Below are 12,651 nucleotides of genomic sequence, written 5' to 3' on the forward strand. Positions count from 1 at the left end.
GATTAGGCACCACAGGGTGTAAAGGAACTACAGCCTCATTTATTTTTCATAAATCTTGAACTAGTCTCCATTTACCATTCGATTTCTTTATACCCAAAATAGGAGTGTTGCAAGGACTGTTATAGGGAATTAATAGTCCCTGCTCCTTTAAATTTTCAATGATGGGTTTTAACCCTTCCTTAACCTCAGGTTTCAATGGATATTGCTTCTTATGTGGGAATGCATGTGGGTCTTTGAGCTTAACAACTACAGGAATAGCATTTTGTGCTCAACCCAGATTTTCCATCAGCCCATACTCTAGGATTTGCATTTTGTTCAACTAAAGGGAGAGAAAGGAAGGGCTCCATGAAAACAGAGGCATGGACCTTGTTCAGTATATCCCTTGCCAAAAGGGCTGAGGGAGATTCTGGCACAATCAGAAACTGGTGTGAAAACAGCACAGAATCCCAGTTGCAAGATAAAGAATAACTGAAATAATACCTTTTGGCTCGTCCAGACAGTCCCAATAAGGAAGCGGATCGGGAAGAAAGTGGGCCAGGGGCTTCAGTAAGCACAGAATAAGTTGCACCAGTATCTAAAAGGAAATCGACGGATTGACCCCCCCACAATTATTAATACCCGGGATTCCTCAGGTGTAATTAGGACGGGAGCTTGTGTGGGGACCCCTGGGCACCTTCAGTCCTGATTGTCTTGAGAGTCCAACCCCGGAGACCTATGCCTCTGGGGGCAGTCTCTCTTCCAGTGTGGTCCTTTGCAGACAAGGAGCTGGGGGCGGCTTAGATGCCTGAGGGCAATCCCATTTGAGATGCCCCTCCTTTCCACTGTAATAGCAAGCCCATCTCTTTTCACCTGGATCCCTCTAGGCATTTTTCTCAGGCTGTTTAAGAACGTTTTTCTTAGCTATGGCGAAGGCTTCTGCCTTTTCCTTTGTCTTTTTTTGCCTTTCTTTCTTTTCCTCATATTCCCTACCATAATAGACTGTCTGAGCCAGTTGTAACAAAGTATCTAAAGACTGATTTGGTCCATACGCCCGTTTTAATAGCTTGTGGCAGATATCTGGAGCCTACTGAGTGAGAAATCTATCCTTTAAGATCACTTTTCCCTCTTCACTTTCGGGATCAATCTCTGAATCTGTGAAGGCCTTCTCTCAGTCTGTCTAGGAATTTACCAGGAGCTTCCTTCTCCTCCTGTTCTATGTCTGTCAATATGCCATAGTTTAAAGGCTTATAACACGTCTGCCTAAGTCCTTCAAGAATACATCTAACAAAATGACTCTGATCCCATCTTCCTTTAGCTGTGTTGTAGTCCCAGTCTGGTTCTATAGTTGGGACCACCTGATTCCCAGTGGGGAGAGCCGCTATCTCGTTCTCCCTCTTCCCTACTGATTCATTACCAAGCCACTCATCTCCATAAGCAACCGCTTTTCCCAAGACTCGAGTCTTTGACTCGGAAGTCAGTGATTGTCCCAAGATATACATCACATCCTCCCAAGTGAGGTCATAAAGCAGAGTAACACCTTTAAAAGCTCTAATATATTTTTCTGGGTCCTCTAAATAGTCTCCCAGATCCTCCTTGATTCTTTGTATTTCTTGATAAGAGAAAGGCTTATTAACTCTCACAGACTGATTATGTCTCCCAGTGGGTGTTTCATAAAGAGGCAACAGCTTGTGTGGCTGTGCCTCAGTCTCTCTGGCTGCTCTATGCATATGATCCCAGGGATAGATTGGAGAAACCTGTTTTTCTTTGTCTCCTGTCCTCCATCTCATCTCTTACTTCGATGGCCTGAGTTTCTACTGAAACCAGAGTAGTCTGAGGTCGTACTGAGATAGGATTTGTTTGGAAGAGGACAGGAGGGAGCTGAAGATTTCACGCCCAAATCTATACCCTTAGGACATAAGTCTGGCATATTTCGCAGAGAGAAAAAGGGCAACACATATGCTACTTCTACCCATTTCCCTCGTTCCTTACAGAACTGGTCTAATTGTAGAACAGTATTATACTTAAGAGACCCTCCAACTGGCCATCGTTCGCCGTCCTCCAATGGATACCGTGGCCATGCAGTATCACATAGAAAGACCAGGTGTGTCTTCTTTAAGCCCTGGGGATCAAATCTATCCCAGTTTTTCAGGATACAGTTCAAAGGAGTGAGGGTGGAATTGTTAGCTCCCATCTGTAAAAAAAAAAAAAAAAGCGACCAGCACCATTTTTCTACCGGAGGTGTCCCTCCCTGCTCTAGATGGGGGTGTAGACAGACGTTACACCAAAAGCTTTTCCTTCCTGGTCGGACTTAGTCTGTTCCTTACCGACCCAGGTGCAGTCCGCGTCCCTCCCGGTTCTACCACTGAGATGGGGTGGGGATGTACCAGGGGTAGACTTGATAGCATCCCTACTTCACATCCAGCTCTTCACCTTTAATCTTGCTTGCCTCTGATGTCACCCGGGGTGAATCAGAGTAACCTTCCGGAGTGCCTCCCAAGCTAAGACCGCTGGGGAAAGCATTTGTCACCTGAGTGCCTGTGCACGACCCTGAGTATTTCCTGACCGACGTGAACATAAAACTGAGATGTTCTTTCCAAGCATCACCACACCAGTATAACAGCCTCCTCTGATCCACTAAGAGCCGGTGTTACCAAAGGAAAAAACCCATTGCAGTCCCTATCTGAGTAACCTTTAACCTCAGAGATGTTCTTGGAGCTAGAGCTCCATCTAGCTTCCAAACTTTCGATTCCTAGTGAGGCTAGGTGCTTTCTTGACTACCAATCCAAGTTTGGGACCTCAGCCACAGTACACAGTAACAGTATAGATCACAAGTCCCTTGAAAGTCTATGATCCAATAGATTAGGTTAGTACTTCTAATTCCCAAGGAGTTATGAAATGGTCAAAGAGACCGAAAAGTTTGACCGAGAAAGTAGAGTTCAGTCCACACGCTTTGCCCATTTCTGGTCAGTTCCCGAAGGAGACATTGGGTGCCTCTTGGCATTGGCAGGTCGGTATAACGCCCCAACAGGTTTCTGCCATAAGCCCTATGAGATCACCGTGGAACCGCAGAGCAGGGCTCCTTACTTGCTTCACTCAAGGCATGTCATTCATTCACACAAGCACACCGTAGAGTTAGTAAAGCACAGCAGAAAACGTGTTCGCTAAGAGAACAAAGAACTAAAGCTCCAAGCATCCTTACCTTGTCCTGAAGGATCCTGGACAAGCCCCCAAATGAAAGGTTGTTGTTGAATCATGCGAAGACACCGGGATTCTAGGCCCCCAGAGGAGAAGAATTCAATCCGGGGCCAGAGATGAGGCTTGATCGCTCAGAGCTTTTGTGTAATAAAGTTTTATTAAAGTATAAAGGAGTTAGAGAAAGCTTCTGACATAGGCATCAGAAGGGCAGAAAGAGTACCCGCTTGCTAGTGTTAACAATGAAGTTATATAATCCAAAGAATGTCTGGAGGTTGTAAAGACCTCATCAGACCTACTCCCATAATTTACATTTTAAGATACCACTGTCCTCAGGCAGGATACATTATTGTTATATAATCCTAAGGAATGTGGATAAAGAAAAAAAGTTTGTCCTTTCTTCCTCCTTGAGAATTCCAGACCCCTCTCTCCTTGGGGACCCCAACACTCCTTATCAACCTGCCTAGGAAGTGACTCTCTCAATAGGATGCTTTGTGAAATTTCAGATAATGCTATTATTGAAAAGTAGAATTCAGCTGTAGCATTGATAAGAGTTAAAGGTTAAGATGTATGTTGGGGCAAGCTCCTACAAGTTAAGGGTCCTGCTTCTGTTGTTGCTATGTTTTTATTGCTTCTGTTTGTTTTGTTCTTTCTTTAGCTATGAATACTGCCCTTTCATGTTAAATAGGTGGAACTGGCTATAACTTTGGAATCACTGAAGTTTACCATACTTAGAAGGGGAAATGAATGAGAAAACAGATCTCATCTTTCTGGGAGAAAAGGGTAGTCTCACTCTGAGAGAGGCATATCACTGGGCCTGGTGTTTTGTTTTGTTTTGTTTTGTTTTTCATTTTAATTAACATATTTTTATTCAAATGTTAAGGGAAAACTGGGACAATTTATTTGAAGCCAGTTTTTTTAAAAGGTGAATATTTGGCTGAATACAAAGTGATATCAAAATAAAGTATTAATATTTACATTTTATTTTATTTTTTTAAATTTTATTTTATTTTTAAACTTTACAATATTGTATTAGTTTTGCCAAATATCAAAATGAATCTGCCACAGGTATACATGTGTTCCCCATCCTGAACCCTCCTCCCTCCTCCCTCCCCTACCCTCCCTCTGGGTCGTCCCAGTGCACCAGCCCCAAGCATCCAGTACCGTGCATCGAACCTGGACTGGCGACTCGTTTCATACATGATATTATACATGTTTCAATGCTATTCTCCCAAATCTCCCCACCCTCTCTCTCTCCCACAGAGTCCATAAGACTGATCTATACATCGGTGTCTCTTTTGCTGTCTCGAACACAAGGTTATTGTTACCATCTTTCTAAATTCTATATATATGCGTTAGTATACTGTACTGGTGTTGTTAGTATACTGTATATATATATATATATATATATATATATATATAGTGTTAGTATACTATATATATATATATAGTGTTAGTATACTGTACTGGTGTTTTTCTTTCTGGCTTGCTTCACTCTGTATAATAGGTTTCAATGCTATTCTCCCAAATCTCTCCACCCTCTCCCTCTCCCACAGAGTCCATAAGACTGATCTATACATTGGTGTCTCTCTTGCTGTCTCATACACAGGGTTATTGTTACCATCTTTCTAAATTCCATATATACTGTTATATAGTGTTAGTATACTGTATATATATATAGTGTTAGTATACTGTACTGGTGTTTTTCTTTCTGGCTTGCTTTACTCTGTATAATAGGTTCCAGTTTCATCCATCTCATTAGAACTGATTCAAATGTATTCTTTTTAATGGCTGAGTAATACTCCATTGTGTATATGTACCACAGCTTTCTTATCCATTCATCTGCTGATGGGCATCTAGGTTGCTTCCATGTCCTGGCTATTATAAACAGTGCTGCGATGAACATTGGGGGTACACGTGTCTCTTTCCCTTCTGGTTTCCTCAGTGTGTATGCCCAGCAATGGGATTGCTGATCAAAGGCAGTTCTATTTCCAGTTTTTTAAGGAATCTCCACACTGTTCTCCATAGTGGCTGTACTAGTTTGCATTCCCACCAACAGTGTAAGAGAGTTCCCTTTTCTCCACACCCTCTCCAGCATTTATTGCTTGTAGACTTTTGGATCGCAGCCATTCTGACTGGTGTGAAATGGTACTTCATAGTGGTTTTGATTTGCATTTCTCTGATAATGAGTGATGTTGAGCATCTTTTCATGTGTTTGTTAGCCATCTGTATGTCTTCTTTGGAGAAATGTCTATTTAGTTCTTTGGCCCATTTTTTGATTGGGTCATTTATTTTTCTGGAGTTGAGCTGTAGGAGTTGCTTGTATATTTTTGAGATTAGTTGTTTGTCAGTTGCTTCATTTGCTATTATTTTCTCCCATTCTGAAGGCTGCCTTTTCACCTTGCTAATAGTTTCCTTTGTTGTGCAGAAGCTTTTAAGTTTAATTAGGTCCCATTTGTTTATTTTTGCCTTTATTTCCAATATTCTGGGAGGTGGGTCATAGAGGATCCTGCTGTGATGTATGTCAGAGGGTGTTTTGCCTATGTTCTCCTCTAGGAGTTTTATAGTTTCTGGTCTTACGTTTAGATCTTTAATCCATTTTGAGTTTATTTTTGTGTATGGTGTTAGAAAGTGTTCTAGTTTCATTCTTTTACAAGTGGTTGACCAGTTTTCCCAGCACCACTTGTTAAAGAGATTGTCTTTAATCCATTGTATATTCTTGCCTCCTTTGTCAAAGATAAGGTGTCCATATGTGCATGGATTTATCTCCGGGCTTTCTATTTTGTTCCATTGATCAATATTTCTGTCTTTGTGCCAGTACCATACTGTCTTGATAACTGTGGTTTTGTAATAGAGCCTGAAGTTAGGTAGGTTTATTCCTCCAGTTCCATTCTTCTTTCTCAAGATAGCTTTGGCTATTCGAGGTTTTTTGTATTTCCATACAAATTGTGAAATTATTTGTTCTAGCTCTGTGAAGAATACCGTTGGTAGCTTGATAGGGATTACATTGAATCTATAAATTGCTTTGGGTAGTATACTCATTTTCACTATATTGATTCTTCCAATCCATGAACATGGTATATTTCTCCATCTATTAGTGTCCTCTTAGATTTCTTTCACCAGTGTTTTATAGTTTTCTATATATAGGTCTTTAGTTTCTTTAGGAAGATATATTCGTAAGTATTTTATTCTTTCCATTGCAATGGTGAATGGAATAGTTTCCTTAATTTTTCTTTCAGTTTTCTCATTATTAGTGTATAGGAATGCAAGGGATTTCTGTGTGTTGATTTTATATCCTGCAACTTTACTATAATCATTGATTAGTTCTAGTAATTTTCTGGTAGAGTCTTTAGGGTTTTCTATGTAAAGGATCATTTCATCTGCAAACAGTGAGAGTTTTACTTCTTCTTTTCCAACTTGGATTTCTTTTATTTCTTTTTCTGCTCTGATTGCTGTGGCCAAAACTTCCAAAACTATGTTGAATAGTAATGGTGAAAGTGGGCACCCTTGTCTTGTTCCTGACTTAGAGGAAATGCTTTCAATTTTTCACCATTGAGGATAATGTTTGCTGTGGGTTTGTCATATATAGCTTTTATTATGTTGAGGTATGTTCCTTCTATTCCTGCTTTCTGGAGTGTTCTTATCATAAATGGATGTTGAATTTTGTCAAAGGCTTTCTCTGCATCTATTGAGATAATCATATGGTTTTTGTTTTTCAATTTGTTAATGTGGTGTATAATATTGATTGATTTGCGGATATTGAAGAATCCTTGCATCCCTGGGATAAAGCCCACTTGGTCATGGTGTATGATCTTTTTAATGTATTGTTGGATTTGATTGCTAGAATTTTGTTAAGGATTTTTGCATCTATGTTCATCAGTGATATTGGCCTGTAGTTTTATTTTTTTGTGGCATCTTTGTCAGGTTTTGGTATTAGGGTGATGGTGGCCTCATAGAATGAGTTTGGAAGTTTACCTTCCTCTGCAATTTTCTGGAAGAGTTTGAGCAGGATAGGTGTTAGCTCTTCTCTAAATTTTTGGTAGAATTCAGCTGTGAAGCCGTCTGGACCTGGGCTTTTGTTTGCTGGAAGATTTTTGATTACAGTTTCAATTTCCGTGCTTGTGATGGGTCTGTTAAGATTTTCTATTTCTTCCTGGTCCAGTTTTGGAAAGTTGTACTTTTCTAAGAATTTGTCCATTTCTTCCACGTTGTCCATTTTCTTTGCACATAGTTGCTGACAATAGTCTCTTATGATCCTTTGTATTTCTGTGTTGTCTGTTGTGATCTCTCCATTTTCATTTCTAATTTTATTGATTTGATTTTTCTCCCTTTGTTTCTTGATGAGTCTGGCTAATGGTTTGTCAATTTTATTTATCCTTTCAAAGAACCAGCTTTTGGCTTTGTTGATTTTTGCTATGGTCTCTTTTGTTTCTTTTGCATTTATTTCTGCCCTAATTTTTAAGATTTCTTTCCTTGTACTAAGCCTGGGGTTCTTCATTTCTTCCTTTTCTAGTTGCTTTAGGTGTAGGGTTAGGTTATTTATTTGACTTTTTTCTTGTTTCTTGAGGTATGCCTGTATTGCTATGAACTTTCCCCTTAGGACTGCTTTTACAGTGTCCCACAGGTTTTGGGTTGTTGTGTTTTCATTTTCATTTGTTTCTATGCAAATTTTGATTTCTTTTTTGATTTCTTCTGTGATTTGTTGGTTATTGAGCAGCGTGTTGTTCAGCCTCCATATGTTGGAATTTTTAATAGTTTTTCTCCTGTATTTGAGATCTAATCTTACTGCATTGTGGTCAGAAAAGATGCTTGGAATGATTTCTGTTTTTTTTTTTTTTTTTAATTTACCAAGGCTAGATTTATGGCCCAGGATGTGATCTATCCTGGAGAAGGTTCCGTGTGCGCTTGAGAAAAAGGTGAAATTCATTGTTTTGGGATGAAATGTCCTATAGATATCAATTAGGTCTAACTGGTCTATTGTATCATTTAACGTTTGTGTTTCCTTATTAATTTTCTGTTTAATTGATCTATCCATAGGTGTGAGTGGGGTATTAAAGTCTCCCACTATTATTGTGTTATTGTTAATTTCTCCTTTCATACTTGTTAGCATTTGTCTTACATATTGCGGCGCTCCCGTTGGGTGCATATATATTTATGATTGTTGTATCTTCTTCTTGGATTGATCCTTTGATCATTAGGTAGTGACCATCTTTGTCTCTTTTCACAGCCTTTGTTTTAAAGTCTATTTTATCTGATATAAGTATTGCTACTCCTGCTTTCTTTTGGTCCCTATTTGCATGGAAAATCTTTTTCCAGCCCTTCACTTTCAGTTTGTATGTGTCCCCTGTTTTGAGGTGGGTCTCTTGTAGACAACATATGTAGGGGTCTTGTTTTTGTATCCATTCAGCCAGTCTTTGTCTTTTGGTTGGGGCATTCAACCCATTTACATTTAAGGTAATTACTGATAAGTATGATCCCGTTGCCATTTACTTTATTGTTTTGGGTTCGAGTTTATACACTGTTTTTGTGTTTCCTGTCTAGAGAGTATCCTTTAGTATTTGTTGGAGAGCTGGTTTGATGGTGCAGAATTCTCTCAGCTTTTGCTTGTCTGAGAAGCTTTTGATTTCTCCTTCATATTTGAATGAGATCCTTGCTGGGTACAATAATCTGGGCTGTAGGTTATTTTCTTTCATCACTTTAAGTATGTCTTGCCATTCCCTCCTGGCTTGAAGAGTTTCTATTGAAAGATCAGCTGTTATCCTAATGGGAATTCCCTTGTGTGTTATTTGTTGTTTTTCCCTTGCTGCTTTTAATATTTGTTCTTTGTGTTTGATCTTTGTTAATTTGATTAATATGTGTCTTGGGGTGTTTTGCCTTGGGTTTATCCTGTTTGGGACTCTCTGGGTTTCTTGGACTTGGGTGATTATTTCCTTCCCCATTTTAGGGAAGTTTTCAACTATTATCTCCTCAAGTATTTTCTCATGGTCTTTCTTTTTGTCTTCTTCTTCTGGGACCCCTATGATTCGAATGTTGTAGCATTTAATATTGTCCTGGAGGTCTCTGAGATTGTCCTCATTTCTTTTAATTCGTTTTTCTTTTATCCTCTCTGATTCATTTATTTCTATCATTCTATCTTCTAATTCACTAATCATATCTTCTGCCTCTGTTATTCTACTATTTGTTGCCTCCAGAGTGTTTTTAATTTCATGTATTGCATTATTCATTTTATATTGACTCTCTTTTATTTCTTCTAGGTCCTTGTTAAACCTTTCTTGCATCTTCTCAATCTTTGTCTCTAAGCTATTTATTTGTGATTCCATTTTGATTTCAAGATTTTGGATCAATTTCACTATCGTTATTTGGAATTCTTTATCAGGTAGATTCCCTATCTCTTCCCCTTTTGTTTGGTTTGGTGGGCTTTTATCCTGTTGCTTTGTCTGCTGGGTATTCCTCTGTCTCTTCATCTTGTTTAAATTGCTGAGTTTGGGGTGTCCTTTCTGTATTCTGGCAGTTTGTGGAGTTCTCTTTATTGTGGCGTTTCCTCGCTCTGTGTGGGTTTGTACAGGTGGCTTATCAAGGTTTCTTGGTTAGGGAAGCTTGTGTCGGTGTTCTGGTGAGTGGAGCTGTATTTCTTCTCTCTCCTTTCGAAGACTTGGGTTGCTTTTCTGGGTGCCTGATGTCCTCTGCCGGCATTCAGAAGTTGTTTTGTGGAATTTACTCGGCGTTTAAATGTTATTTTGATGAATTTGTGGGGGAGAAAATGTTCTCCCCGTCCTACTCCTCCGCCATCTTAGCTCCTCCCTCCTGGGCTTGGTGTTTATAGTCTGTGATGTGGTAGACGTTGGACTGAGTCTTCCCAGCATGCACAGGATTGATTTGCATCCTAAGAGCTAATGTGCATGGTAAATAAATACGTTTGTAGATCTGTAGTACTTTCTTGAGGGCCTATGATTGATCTTGTTGTTGAGAAGTAATTGTCCCCTCATTACTGTTACAAAAGGACTTGATCCAGAACTGGTGGCAGCTGCAAGAGATAAAGAACCTACTTTCACTACTGACTTTTGGACCTATTGGGGGAGTGCCCCATCATTCGTAGGACTTCCCTGATGGCTCAGCAGTTAAAGGATCCACCTGCAATGCAAAAGACATAGGAGATGCGGGTTTGAGTCCTGGTCAGGGAAATCCCTGGAGTAGGGCATGGCAACCCACTCCAGTATTCTTGCCTGGAAAATTCCATGGACAGAGGAGCCTGGCAGGATACAGTCCATAGGGTGGCAAAGAGTTGGCACAACTGAGCGACTTACACACACCCATCATTTAGCCCAAATCTGCAGAAAAAATGTAATTTCTCTATTCTGCCAGAAAGATCCACCATTTCTGAGCCACTTAGGTGCAGCAGCAGTTGTCAGCAGTAACTGATTATCCTTCTCATGGTGTCCCATTAGGCCAAGGAGATCAAAAGAGTTCAATTCTAATGTCTTTAGCTAGCTCTGCTGGCACCTTTCCATTAAGCATATCACTGAGGAGTAAGTATCCCTCCTCATAATATTTTGTTACTACATATGATCACTTCCCTCATTCATGAGAAATGCTGGGTTGGATGAAACACAAGCTAGAATCAAGATTGACGGGAGAAATATCAATAACCTCAGATATGCAGATGATATCACACTTATGGCAGAAAGTGAAGAATAACTAAAGAGCTTCTTGATGAAAGTGAAAGAGGAGAGTGAAAAAGTTGGCTTAAAGCTCAACATTCAGAAAACAAAGATCATGGCATCTGGTCCCATCACTTCATGGGAAATAGATGGGGAAACAGTGGAAACAGTGTCAGACTTTATTTTTTTGGGCTCCAAAATCACTGCAGATGGTGACTGCAGCCATGAAATTAAAAGATTCTTACTCCTTGGAAGAAAAGCTATGACCAACCTAGACATCATATTAAAAAGTAGACAATACTTTGCCAACAAAGGTATGTCTAGTCAAAGCTATGGGTTTTCCAGTAGTCATGTATGGATGTGAGAGTGGACTATAAAGAAAGCTGAGTGCTGAAGAATTGATGCTTTTGAACTGTGGTGTTGGAGAAGACTCTTGAAAATCCCTTAAGAGCAAGGAGATTCAATCGGTCCATCCCAAAGGAAGTCAGTCCTGAATATTCATTGGAAGGACTGATGCTGAAGCTGAAACTCCAATACTTTGGCCACCTGATGTGAAGAACTGACTCATTTGAAAAGACCCTGATGCTGGGAAAGATTGAAGGCAGGAGGAGAAGGGGACGACAGAGGATGAGATGGTTGGATGGCATCATTGACTCAATGGACATGAGTTTGAGTAAACTCCGTGAGTTGGTGATGGACAGGGAGGCATGGTGTGCTGCAGTCCATGGGTTCACAAAAGAGTCAGACATGACTGAGCGACTGAACTGAACTGAACTCATATGTAGATGTAGTGTGTAGACGAGGCTTCTCTCATAACTCAGTTGGTAAAAAATCCACCTGCAATGCAGGAGACCCTGGTTCAATTCCTGAGTTGGGAAGATCTGCTGGAGAATGGATAGGCTACCCACTCCAGTATTTTTGGGCTTCCCTGGTGGCTCAGCTGGTAAAGAATATGCCTGCAATGCCAGAGACCTGGGTTTGATCCCTGGGTTGGGAAGATCCCCTGGGGAAGGGAAAGGCTACCCCCTCCAGTATTCTGGCCTGGAGGATTCCATGGACTGTATAGTCCATGGGGTCGCAAAGAGTCAGCACGACTGAGCAACTTTCACATGATCACACTGTTTCCTGACAGATAATTGCTATGGGAAATGGGATTCAGTCCATTCTTTGCTTAGGACACAAATTGTCAAGCTAGTGAAGGGTAGCTAAAGATGTCACCCCAGAGCATGCTCCTTGGGCATATTGGTTATTTGACTCAAGGACTTAAAAAACAGCTAATGCAAGGAGGCACTGAACTCCTCCTATCTGCCTAAAGACAGATCCTGCAAAAGGACCTCAATTATCAGAAAACCTCTCCCAGAGAGCTTCATCAACCAGGAAAAACTGGCTCTTGCCACAGGAAAGAAGACTAGAAGCTGATGCCACACCATATATGCATACATGAGGTATATATGTTAATACCCTTCTCTAGTTAATCTGTTTTTTAATTGTTTTTCTCTAGTTAATCTGCCTTTTATTATAGGGGTCCTAGCTTAGAACTCAGAAGGGTTTAGAGAAAGTTATTTTCCCTGAAAATCACTGATCCTCTGTCATCCAGTCACTGCATTCAGTGTAATGATATTGCACTGATCACTGAAGGTACATATATGGACCCCTGTCAAGGGGATGGAAAGGAATAGCTTTGGAAGAAGGAATGCTGGACCTTTGGATATCTTGCTATTACCCATATAGGAAAATTAGTCAAGGATTTTGTGCTTTGGGGAAAGACTGAAACAGGATTTTGAACTCCTATGACCTGTAGGGTCTTATGCTGGTTTTATGA

The sequence above is a fragment of the Bos indicus genome, chromosome 11, assembly GCF_029378745.1.
Source record: "Bos indicus isolate NIAB-ARS_2022 breed Sahiwal x Tharparkar chromosome 11, NIAB-ARS_B.indTharparkar_mat_pri_1.0, whole genome shotgun sequence".
In the NCBI taxonomy this organism is placed as follows: Eukaryota; Metazoa; Chordata; class Mammalia; order Artiodactyla; family Bovidae; genus Bos; species Bos indicus.